Source organism: Danio rerio, chromosome 23 (genome assembly GCF_049306965.1).
Source record: "Danio rerio strain Tuebingen ecotype United States chromosome 23, GRCz12tu, whole genome shotgun sequence".
In the NCBI taxonomy this organism is placed as follows: Eukaryota; Metazoa; Chordata; class Actinopteri; order Cypriniformes; family Danionidae; genus Danio; species Danio rerio.
The window spans coordinates 41,542,501-41,555,000 of record NC_133198.1 but is presented as its reverse complement, the minus strand read 5'-3'; the positions used below and the strand labels follow the sequence as shown (position 1 = coordinate 41,555,000).

Sequence of the window (12,500 nt, the reverse complement as noted above, 5' to 3'; positions counted from 1 at the left end):
CATTTACAAAATCCAATTAATAAATTTATAACACAATTTGTGAATCCACAAGTAAAAATTATAAATATTTCACCAAATGAATTGGATTTGCATCTTTGCAATTGTGATTTGAATTTACAAATTGTTTTGAATTTACTAATCGGATTTGCGAATTTCTGAATTGGATTTGTGTATTATGAATGGTGTTCTGAAATTACGAATTGTATTTGTGTATTTACGAACTGGGTTTTGAATTTGCGGATTGCATTTGAACATTTACCAATTTTGTTTTGAATTTATGAATTGAATTTGCATATTTACCAATTGTGTTTTGAATTTATAAACTGGATTTGTATTTATGAACTGTGAAATCACAAATTAGATTTGTGCATTTACAAATTGTGTTTTAAATGTACGAATTGTGTTGTGTATTTACGAATTGTGTTTTGAATTTATGAATTCATTCATTCATTCATCTTCTTGTCAGCTTAGTCCCTTTATTAATCCAGGGTCGCCACAGCGGAATCAACAGCCAACTTATCCAGCAAGTTTTTACGCAGCGGATGCCCACACACTCATTCACACACACGCTCATATGCTACGGACAATTTAGCCTACCCAATTCACCTGTACCGCATGTGTTTGGACTGTGGGGGAAACCGGAGCACCCAGAGGAAACCCACGTGAACGCAGGAAGAACATGCAAACTCCACACAGAAACGCCAACTGAGCCGAGGCTCAAACCAGCGACCTTCATGCTGTGAGGCGACAGCACTACCTACTGCACAAATCCAATTCGTAAAAGCAAAACACAGTTCATAAACACTGCTTCGCCCGAATTTACGAATTGTGTTTTGAATTTACAAATTGGCTTCGTAAATTTACAAATTGTGTTTTGCTTTTACGAATTAGATTTCTGTATTTATGAACTGTGTTTTGCTTTTACGAATTGGATTTGTGCATTTATGAATGGTGTTCTGAAATTACTAATTGGATGTGTGTATTTAGTTACAGATTGGATTTGCATATTTACCAATTGTATTTTGAATTTATGAATTGGATTTGAGTATTTACAAATTTGTTTTTGAATTTATAAATTGGATTTGTGCATTTATGAAATGTGTTTTGAATTTACAGTTGGATTTGCTTATTTTGTGAATGTGTTTTGAATTCACGGATTGGATTTGTGTAATTATGTGTTTTAAATTTATGAATTGGATTTGCAAATTTATGAATAGCATTCTGAAAATCACAAATTGGATTTGTGTTTGTGAATTGTGTTGTAAATTTATGAATTGGATTTGTATATATATGAATTGTGTTCTGAAATCACGCATTAGATTTGTGTATTCACAAATTGTGTTTTGAATTTACGAATTGATTTTGTGTATTTACGAATTGTGTTTTAAATTTACGAATTGCGGTTTGAAATTCTGAATTGTTTTGAATTTAAGAATTGAATTTGTGTATTTACGAATTGTGTTTTAAAATTCTGAATTAGATTTGTCTATTTACCAATTGTGTTTTGAATTTACAAATTGGATTTGCGTATTTACGAACTGTATTTAGAATTTACGAATTAGATTTGTGAATTTATGAGTTGTGTTCTGAAATTACGAATTGGATTTGTGCATTTACAAACTGCTTTGGATTTATGAATTGGATTTGCGAATATTTGAATTGTGTTGAATTTCTGAATAAAATTTTGTAAATGTGAATTGTGTATTTTGTAAATGTATTATTTTTGAGACTGATCTGGCGTCAAACCTTTCTCCATTTTTCAAATATGTCCCAAATGATGTTTAACAAAGCAATATTTTTTTCTTCTCCGACTGGTAATGGCAGCCAGAAGAGAGAACAACGTCAAATTTACTGTCCTGCCCCTATAGACTCTGCATTAGAAACGCTTCGCACAATCGGTTATTTGTTTTTTGTAATTTAACCCAAAGATGATATAATACAATCATAATTACATATAAATGTACCTTTTTATATAAATATTACAAACTTTAAGATGCTGATGACCATTAAAAAGTCAACAAAAATGATCCATTAGAGTCAAAAAGGGACAATTTAATTAAATGTATGCATAAAGACGCTTTCATAGGTGTGTTTCTCCTGTAAAGTAACCTCTCCATGCCTTTTGTTTTGTCACTCTGCGCAAATTACCCTCAGCCCCCGCAGAGCCTACAAGAAATAGCATTATTTTATGACACCAGGAGGAGAAAACGGCACACACACAAAAAAAAAAGAAGAGAGAGAGAGAAAAAGGAAGATGGGCTAAAAAAAAAAAAAAGAAAAGGTCCTTCAGGGAACATGGTGTAAATGAACTTCCAGGAATGACACAGGCGAGCAATGAGGCGTGGATAGAAAATATACGCTGCACATCATCGGATAGAGATGCCAGTGGAAATGGCTTCATTGAAGTGTCAGCCCTCATCCATCAATCAATCATCCGCAAGAAACAATAACGGCCGCGGCGATGGTGCCGGCTTTTATGGGGCTTACTCATGGGTATCGGCAACAGCACTTAAGGGTGGCTCTGACACCGGAGGAAAAAGCGAGGTTAGGGGTATGCAGACGCATTTCGCATGCAGGTAGAAGCAGGAAAAAGAAAGCGAAGGATCTCACTTAGTGGACGTGCTTTTTGCAAGGGAAAAAAAGAAAGAAAGGAAAAACTCCCCTGGCAAAAAAAAGAAAAATAGCCTGCCGCCCCGTGCTTCTGATCCGGAGTGTAGAAAGGTGGAAAACAAAGCTGTCTTCCATCTATCATTCACCCTCCATCTATCAATTTCAGTGCCGTGTTTTGAGAGCATGCGAGATTGTGATGTTTAGACCGTTGTAATATTTATGGCTCGATGATAGAAGGGAAGACGGGCGGATGTTAGATGTATATTTTCGCGGGGTCGTGACCTCGGTGCTGTTTCTCCCTCGGTGGATCGGTTTCCATCGGCTGACGCAACATCTGGGGAAGAGCGATTAGACTTTGTGTTTGTGTGTGATGAAACTGCAGCTTTTTTCCGAGAAGCGATAGTTTCGTTGGCTAATTGGAACGAGCGCTAGGTGCTAAGAGATCATTTAAAGATGTTATTTAAGAGAAACGGTTGACATAAAATCATTATTTACATAGCCTGTTGTCATTTCAAACTTGTGTACTGTTGTTTTTCTGTGGAAGACTAAAGAAAATGGTGTGTTAAACACTAAAAGGCCAGGGCTTGTATTCTCACAATGTTTTATAGTACAACTAGGAGTATTTGAAACAGTGGTAAAAGTTTTTTAGCGAAGAGTTTTCTCTTGAAAACTGTTCACAATAGCTAAGTTTCCATCCACCGTTTTGGATATGCGCATAAAAAATGGTTGTTGTAAACGCCAAGATGCACATCAATTTTGAAAACGCACATTTTTAAAAATGTATGCGCATAATTGAGTAGGATAAACTTGACATTGGATAAGAAAAGATGCGCATAAACTAAGATGGAAACACTTTTACCAAACAAATTCCAGCATGTGCATTAAACAGGTCATGTGATTTTTTTATAAAATATAAAATATGCGTGTGAATGGACAAACCAGCAGGCTAAGCACACTGTAAAACATCTGAAATGTTTTTTTTTGCTCATTCTAAAATGCCATAACAGTTTCATTATAAAGTTGTTAAATAATTAATTATCTCCAGAACTGTCAAGAGCATCTGTGCTCCGCGTCTCACGCCTTTAAACGCCATTACGCACTCATTGCGCTTTGGCATACTGTCTTCTGAGGCGCAAGTAATTTATTAAATAAGAAAAAGATTCATGCAGCTTCAACTACTGCTGCAAATTCCCTCTTTACTGTTGATATTTGGCACCAGTTAATCAGGAAGTGACGATTTTTTTCTCTTTGACTTATTGGATGGAAACGCTGCTTTGTTTGCACGTCTTTTATGCGATATTCCTGTTTTGCGCATAAATTTAATTAGTATCTTTGATGGAAATATAGCTAGTGACACATTTTGAATTAGGGGAAAAGTTATAGGCTAAGAGTGAGGGCGGGGTTGACTTTGTTGGTATAGATCAAGTCAGCATGATTGCTAACCATACACACAGTGATTGGTTGATGAGGAGTGGAGGAGACTCTGACAGAATGTTTTTGATGGGAATAATGTAGTGGACTTTGCATGTTCTCCCTGCGTCTTCGTGGGTTTCCTCCGGGTGCTTCAGTTTCCCCCACAGTCCAAAGACATGCAGTACAGGTGAATTGGGTAGGCTAAGTTGTCCATAGTGTGTATGTGTGAATGAGTATGTATGGATTGCAGCTGGAAGGGCATCTGCTGCCTAAAACATATTCTGATAAGTTGGCGGTTCATTCCACTGTGGTGACCCCAGATTAATAAAGGGACTAAGCTGAAAAGAAAATGAATGAATAAACACTATTACAGCATGTTGCCAAATTTTTTCCCAGTGTTATAAGGTAATGGATTTTCTTTTATTTTATACATTTTTTTTTTAGGATTTTCACCTTTAATTCACAGGCCAGTAGAGGAGTATAGACCAGAAACTATGGGGAGCAGAGAGAAGGGAAGGATCTGCATAGGTTCTCGAGGTGTTAATCGAACTCGGGTCGCGATAGCATCGGAGTGCCATGTGTTGTCGCACTAACCACTACGCCATTGGTGCAGACTAATGTATTTTCTTAAAAAATATACAAACTTTTAAAATTATTAAATATTTTTTAATATATATTTTGAAAAATATGCAAAAAAATGGCCATTTACAGTACAGATATTTGCCGATTGTTTGTGCAGTTTGAGATTTAAAACCATTTCTTGATTAAGATTACAAGTTACTGTGGCGAGGGGGCGTGGCCGAGAGCCATGGGAACGGAATGAGTCCGCCGTGCAAGTGGATACGCCTGCGGTGTATGGAAGGAGCTCATTCCATGGGATTCGAGGCCGGTGCGCACCGCAGGTGCATCCACTTACGCGGCGGCCTCATTCCGTTCCCACGGCTCTCGGCCACGCCCCCTCGCCACAGTTACCTTTAAAAAAGCTCACTGTTGTCAAATGTATTATTATTTTTCCCTATGCAGAGGTGTTTCCCAAACAACGAGGTAACTAGTGGTTGAAATATCATATTATGATGCATCATTTGGAGAACGCTGTAGTGACGAGTGTTTCCCAAAACTTGTAGTTTCTGTTGCAGATCCATCGTTTGAACCATGTTAGTAATAACGTTAAATGTCCATAATGACGCTCTAAACAGGGTGGTAATAACTTCTTTAGAGAAGAACCCTATGATTTCTTTGTGCAATCTTTTTATACGCACTTGCATTTTTTTTAAAAATCCAATATTAGTTTTGTTAAAAACATGCACTCGCTTTCGATATATTTTCATAACAAATCCATTAGAGGGCGCTGTCTACATTTCTGTAATTCTGAAATACGTTTTATTTTAGGATTCAAATACACATCCCCCTGTACACAAGATAGCAAGTCCAGATCACCAGCAAACTATTGACTTAAACACTTCCTTAAACCCAACCAATAGTGTTTCAAAAGTAAACATAACAGTAAAGTGAACTGCAACCACAGTTTTATTTTGATTTCATGCTTCTTTTATTTCTTTTGTGGAACTGTGCTTCCCTGAACTCAAACCAAACTTAAAAGTACAACAGTGACAAAGCGAGCTACTGGGCAAACTGACCACAACATAACGGTTGTCCATATGGTGATAGACATGTTGGGTAAATGTATCCGCAGTGGTATTTTTATGAGGCACTAACATAATACTGTCCACAACAGGTTTGAAAGCTGAACTAAAAACGACAGAGTTTATGCATTTTGCCTATTTATTTGCACAATAATAGCATTTTAAAGGCATAGTTTACTCAAAAGTAAAAAGTAAAAGTTTCTCTCTATTTACTCTCTATTTCCACTTTTCCCAGCATTATTCAAAATATCCTCTTTTCTGTTCAAAAGAAAGAAAACATATTTGGAACAAGTGGAGGATGAGCAAATGATAATTTTATCTTTTTAGGGGCAGTTGTGACCTAATTGTTATAGAGATTGACTTATGATTGAAAGGACTCATTCAAAAATGTGCGCGCACTTGAATGGGTTATAAAAAAGCAGTGGACTAATTTCGAGTAAAATCTTACTTGACAAGGCTCACGTCACTTTTTACTTTCACTTTCTTTTTTTCTCAAATGCATTCTTTTGTGATTAGTGATTTTTTTGAAAACAATACCATTGTTGTATTTATCTCCTGTAAACTACAAAATGCAATTAGAGACTAATAAAAACAGAGGTGTTAGTTCAAAAAGAGCAGTCATTCTAGACGCCAAGGTATTTCGGCAGGCGTTCATACACTGCGTATTACGGTAGAGCGCTAACAGCAATGTACAGCAAGCTTACAGGAAAGATGACAAGGTCACTCGCTACATTGAAACCACTGTCATGGAAAATCAACTGGATGTTCTTGGCTGGTGGAAGATGAACAAACTATCCTACCCAAAACAAGCTAAATTAGCCAGAACAGTATGCATCCCGCCCGGCCAGTAGCAGCAGCAGTGAAAGGGTGCTGCTCAGTGAGTACAGGACTGCGCTAAAGCAATTTACAGTACAGTGAATTCAATAATGTTCCTTCACAAAAACACGTAGCCTAATCTTGGTGAGTAAAGGGTTTTTAAAGTAAATAAAGTATATAGAGTTTATAGGCTAAAATTGGCATTATTCTTCTATTATTCAGTTTCACCATCGCCTTAATGCCGGATTGTGAAGAGAAGTGGCGAAACAAACCCCACAGAGCCTTTATCTTAATTTCATTATTCAAATACCAGTCATATTTTATCATTTATTTTAATTTAATTAGTTAAGAAATACTCATTTTTATTGGTGTGTTGGCCAATTTAAAGGCCAAGTATAAGTACCCAGGCCTATTCTGAGTGCTGAGATGTTACAGAGGACTTCTTTTATTTCTTTGTTCCAACTTCCAAGAGGCCAATAACCAACGTTTGTTATGAATAAATGATGTTAGAACGCATATAAACGACTCGTTCATGAAAAAAGGCAAAAGAGCTGTGTGCATGTGCACATTTGAATAATGTCAGGCTGTAAACGATCTCGGCCTTTTAAAAAGCTGTCAATCAAAATGTATTAGTTGAGCTCTGGCTGAATTCTGTCGGGCTTAACTTTTATGGCCCGATTACAGCTCTAATATGGGAGCAAAAAAAAAACCTCCGCATTTCTTGACGCAGGTGTCTGTGGTCCTTCGCTGACTCGGGTAGGTGCAGAGAATAGTGTCAAACAGTCGTGTTTGTATAGACCAGGGGTCACCAATCTCGGTCCTGGAAGGCCGGTGTCCCTGCAGGGTTTAGCTCCAACTTGCCTCAACACACCTATCTGGATGTTTCAAGTATACCTAGTAAGACCTTGATTAGCTTGTTCAGGTGTGTTTGATTTGAGTTAGAGCTAAAATCTGCAGGTCACTGGCCCTCCAGGAACAAGTTTGGTGACCCCTGGTATAGACTAAAATGCGGTGAATAAAATCGCAAAATGCGGTGAATATCCTACATGATGGTAATAGTTTAATATGAATAGTTTAGATTAATTATGACCTTATATTAATCAAAAATTGCTGTTTACATGGTAAACTCTATCAGAGTACTGTCTTAATCGTATTAAAATTGGATTATTGGTGTTCATGTAAACATAAACAACCTTTGTTTTCTTGCCATGAAAATGTATTTTTTTTACAATCCAAACAATAAAGTCTTAGAGATCTTCTGTAAGACATTATAAAAACACACTTTGTTCCATCAAAAAACTGTGTCAAACAGTTTCCTGCCCCATTTTCACAGAGCAATGACAACAATGTCATTCCATAAAAAACCCTCATCCCATTAATGGCTTCAGCCAACAGAGAACAACGTGGCTTGATGGAAGGACTGAAATCTTTAAACGGCGCAAGCGTCACTTTTACTGTACGGACGTCTTTTGATTTCCCTCAACCAGGTCTCTTGATGGCTTCTTAGCAACATGAAACATGACACATCATCCATTATTCTGAACGTGTGCCTTGCTATCTCAGCCCCGCTCCATATGGTCCTGCTCGTCTCCAGACACCCAAATCCCTTTCCTGAGGCCAGCGGCTGGTTTTACCCGCATTATATCTCCCTTCCTTCTCAGAGGGATCCGGCAACAATGATGAGCAATCACAGACAACATCTCTCCAAAAAATACAAACTCAAACAACAAAAAAAACAAGAGTCCTCCAGACTCACCGTGCGGTTGCTAATTCATGCTAGTTGACAATCTGGAGCAGGCAATTATCAATGACGACAGCATTGGCCATGAAGAGGTCATGTGATGATGGATATGCAGTTTCTGTGTGGTTGTTTTCTTCTGCAGATGACTGAAACAAGAAAACAAGATGCATTAGGAATGATTGTTTCTATTTTTTAATATATATACTGTTTAAAGAGCCCCTATTATCGGCTTTTGAGAACGACCTTCCATGTAGTGTGTAACACAGCTCTAAGTGAAGTGAAATAGAGTGGAGGAACTATGACGTCAATTTGTATGCAAAAACCCGGAAGCGAGTTAGCATTTTAGCACTTCCGGTTCCCTCGTCCCAAAGTCAATGGGTTTTTTGAATGGGGTTTTAGTAAAATTGCTTAAATAAGATCCGTGGCTAACACCAACTCAATATACTTTCACGTTTTGTTCTACGACATAAAACACATCAGTTAAAGTACATTCTTCAACTTTTAAATCGATTATGCTTCTTTAAAAAGATGGTTGCTATCAAGTTGCTAAATGGGACTATAGGCACTGTCGGGGACAATATACGTCATCGAGCTGATCTGGTCTGGAGCGCAACTCGCATGTGTTGGGCGTTTGGATTTGTCTGTGATTTAGGTATTTTCATGAATAGTATTTTATAGTTTGTTGTATTATTCTAATTGAGAATTCAGATTGTGTGTAGATAATTCCTTCACATGTAAAGGCTGTTGAGACAGACTAATTTGTTGATCATTTATTTTAATTAAACGATATTATGAAGATACTGCTTACCAGTGCAGCCTGTCTCTTTCCTGCTCTCAGTAATGCAAACGTGTGAATAAATGTGTAAAAATACAGACATATTAACTGTCATGATCAAGTGATTTTTCGTCTTTTTTTTCTTCATCTGAACACATTTAACTCCATCATAACTGCAATATTTACACTCCTCTATAAAATGTATAGCGTCATGACTGTATGGGCTGATTTTCACTGTACTTCATGACATAAAAGGAATATTGAATTTTGCTCTGTGTCCATGATGATGGAACTTACAAGCATTTGATAGACTTGTTCCTCCTCACGCCTCATTTCTGTTGTCTGTTTAAGGTAAGCGGGCTGTGTGTGCGCGAGCGATACACTTATTTAAATGTCTCATAATAATACTATATAGGCACATTTATACACATTTTTAAAACTTTTATAACAACCGCAAAGCAAAACAGATGTATTTCCCACATAAAAACGATCCAAAAGGCACAAAGGTCTACGTGTGTTTGCGTATTAATTTGTTTATAAAATATATCGTGGATTATAATATAATAAACAGAGAGATTAACTCTTTGCCATGGACATTATTTCTAAAAATAAGCTTGATAGGTTGTCTGTAGCAGGGTGGCGCTGACGTCACTGACGAGCGCCCCGAGGGCGCTGTAGTCCGTTTATAGCCTAACGTTAGCTTTTCAAGTCTTGCATTTGCATTTAAGATTCAAAAGTGCTCAAAGTTGTATTTTCGTGTGACAATTATCCGGCTGAACAAAACGTGTAAGTGTAATGAACAGTGTTTGAGCACAGAGCTTATTATTCGCAATCTTCGAAAAGCCTATGGGAAAATCCTATAGGGATTTTCACGAGAGAACCAGTTTTATGCTAGCAGCCGATTAGCCTACAAAGTGACGTCATAGTTCCTCCACTCTATATCCAGCTAAAGGCTCCTACACACTGGGACGCTTTTTTGTTTGCGTTTATCGTCAGCGTTTTACGAGACGTTTTTCAGTATTCAAATCCAAGCGCTTTTCACTGGCGTCAAGCTAAAGAGTATGCAAAATTACTCTTTTGACGTTAGATGGCGCTGCACAACTTTAAGCTTCTGACACCCGCTTATGACAAAGAAGAAGAGGAAGAGAAGAAGTTCACACGATTGTTGATAAAGTTACTGGTGACTTGAACAAGCATGGATTATTCAAGCAGCAGCTCTAGCGATAAAGAATTTATTAGTGTTCAGCAGAGCAATAAGCAGCTCCACGTTCATATCGCCTCTAGGCATCGTCTTCAATGTGCGCTCGCATTGACAGTTTTGCGCTTGAGCGCATCCAAGTGCTGTTTACTGTAACTTCAGCAGCTCCGTGCACGTGAACAAAAGTGCCGATCTGATTGGTGGAGAAGGTTTTGACGTCGCGCGTCAAAACAAAAAAAATACAAAAACGAGCATGAGGCATTATTTTTAAAATGACGCTTTTGCGCCTGACATTTTGCGCGTTTGTGTGCACAATCACATTGACGCCCGTTATTTAGTCGCGAGGTGTTAAACGTCGATGGAAAACGCAAGCAAAAAATGTCTCTGTGTGCACGGGCCTTAAGGCTTAAATCTGAAAGTGGACAGTGTTTAAAACTATGGATTCATTTATAAAAGAGTCGACTCCTAGTACTTCAAATGAATCGTCTTGATAACGAGTCTTAAGCCGTTTTGGCGTGACGTGGATCCGGTGTGATGAGGAAACTTAAGCCCGGCCCAGTTGTTGACCTGCGGCCCCGCCCACAAGCACAGTACACAAAGAAAAAGAGGCTAGACACACACTGCAGCAGATGCCGGTTGAATCAACGCTGTGCTCAGCTGGATATTACTGAAAGTGTAAGGGGGAAAGTTAGGGCTATTTTCTCTACCCAAAGATGAAACTGTGAAGAGTCAGTGGTAAGGTTTACTTTTGCAAAAATACCTCAGCATTATAGCCCAGACTTGTGTTATTCGAGTGCTTCTGGAATCTACATGCTTACAACGGAGAATTCGTCGTCCGGTTGTTAAAGGAAGGATCAGAAAAGACTGCTGATGAGAGGGACTGTCAGAACATGGATCAGTGCATCATGAATCAGTTTCTTCCTCCATTTCACAAGTGTAAGTAAGTGCGATTAAAATGGTTGCCAAATTATGTATTTAATTGTGTTTTGTTATTTGTGTCCGCTTGTACTGTATCAGGTGCCAGACGGGCTGGTCTGAGTATTTCAGAAACTGCTGATCTGCTGGGATTTTCACACACATCTATCTCTAGGATTACAGAGAAGGGTCTGAAAAAGAGAAAATATCCAGTGAGCAGCAGTTCTGTGGGCGCAAATGCCTTGTTGATGCCAGAGGTCAGAGGAGAATGGCCAGACAGGTTTAAGCTGATAGAAAGTCAACAGTGACTCAAATAACCACTCGATACAACAGAGGTATGCAGAAGAGCATCTCTGATTGCACAAACGTCCAACCTTGAGGCGGATGGGCTACAGCAGCAGAAGACCACACCAGGTGCCACTCCTGTTAGCTAAGAACAGGAAACTGAGGCTACAATTCACACAGACTCATCAAAATTGAACAATAGAAGATTGGATAAACGTTGCCTGGTCTGATGAGTCTCAAATTCTGCTGGGACATTCGGATGGTAGGGCCAGAATTTGACATCAACAACATGAAAGCATGGATCTATCCCGCCTTGTATCAATGGTTCAGGCTGGAGGAGGTGGTGTAATGGTGTGGGGGGTATTTTCTTGGCACACTTTGGGCCCATTAGTACCAACTGAGCGTGTTAACACCACAGCCTACTTAAGTATCGTTGCTAAACAACCATGTCCATGTCCACAAGTGTACACATCTTCTGATAGACACTTCCAACAGAATAACACACCATGTTGTAAAAGTGCGAATCATCTCAGACATATTTCTTAAACACGACATTGAGTTCACTGTACTTAAATGGCCTCCACAGTCATCAGATGTCAATCCAATAGAGCACCTTTGGGATGTGGTGGAACGGGAGATTCGCATCATGTGCAGCTGAAAAATCCTTAGCGACTGCGTGATATAATAATAGTAATAATAATAACAACAATAATAATGATGATGATGATGATGATGATGATGTCTCATTTGTAGACTAATTGCAATTTTGTTTTATAAGATAAATTACCCCCATATCAACTCAATCATTTTTCATTTTACACTACTTTTCCAGGGCGGAGACGCAGGGGCAGCAGTCTTTGGGGAGCACCCCAGACTTCCCTGCGCCCTGCCACCCTATGATGGAAACTCATTTCGCTCGCTTGTATCAGAGATCTTGTGCTGTTGGTCATGACCCAAAGCTCATAACCACAGGTGAGAGTAGAAATGCAGATTGACCGATAAATCGAGAGCTTTGTCTTTCGGCTCAGGTTCTTCTTGACCACAACGGACTGGTACATCAACCACATTACGGCTGCTACTGCACCAATCCACCTGTCAATCTCA

General features: G+C 38.6%; 1 long non-coding RNA gene across 2 annotated transcripts in view; it reads right to left on the bottom strand.

Moving 5' to 3' along the window:
* Window positions 1–12,500, bottom strand: part of LOC141380548 (uncharacterized) — a 66,853-nt gene that overhangs the window by 42,240 nt on the left and 12,113 nt on the right. The window contains exon 3 of one of the 2 annotated variants that reach the window (XR_012398695.1): window positions 8,239–8,408. This is a non-coding gene — a long non-coding RNA (uncharacterized lncRNA). The remainder of the gene's footprint in view (window positions 1–8,238; window positions 8,409–12,500) is intronic. The other variant, XR_012398694.1, reaches the window with a different exon arrangement.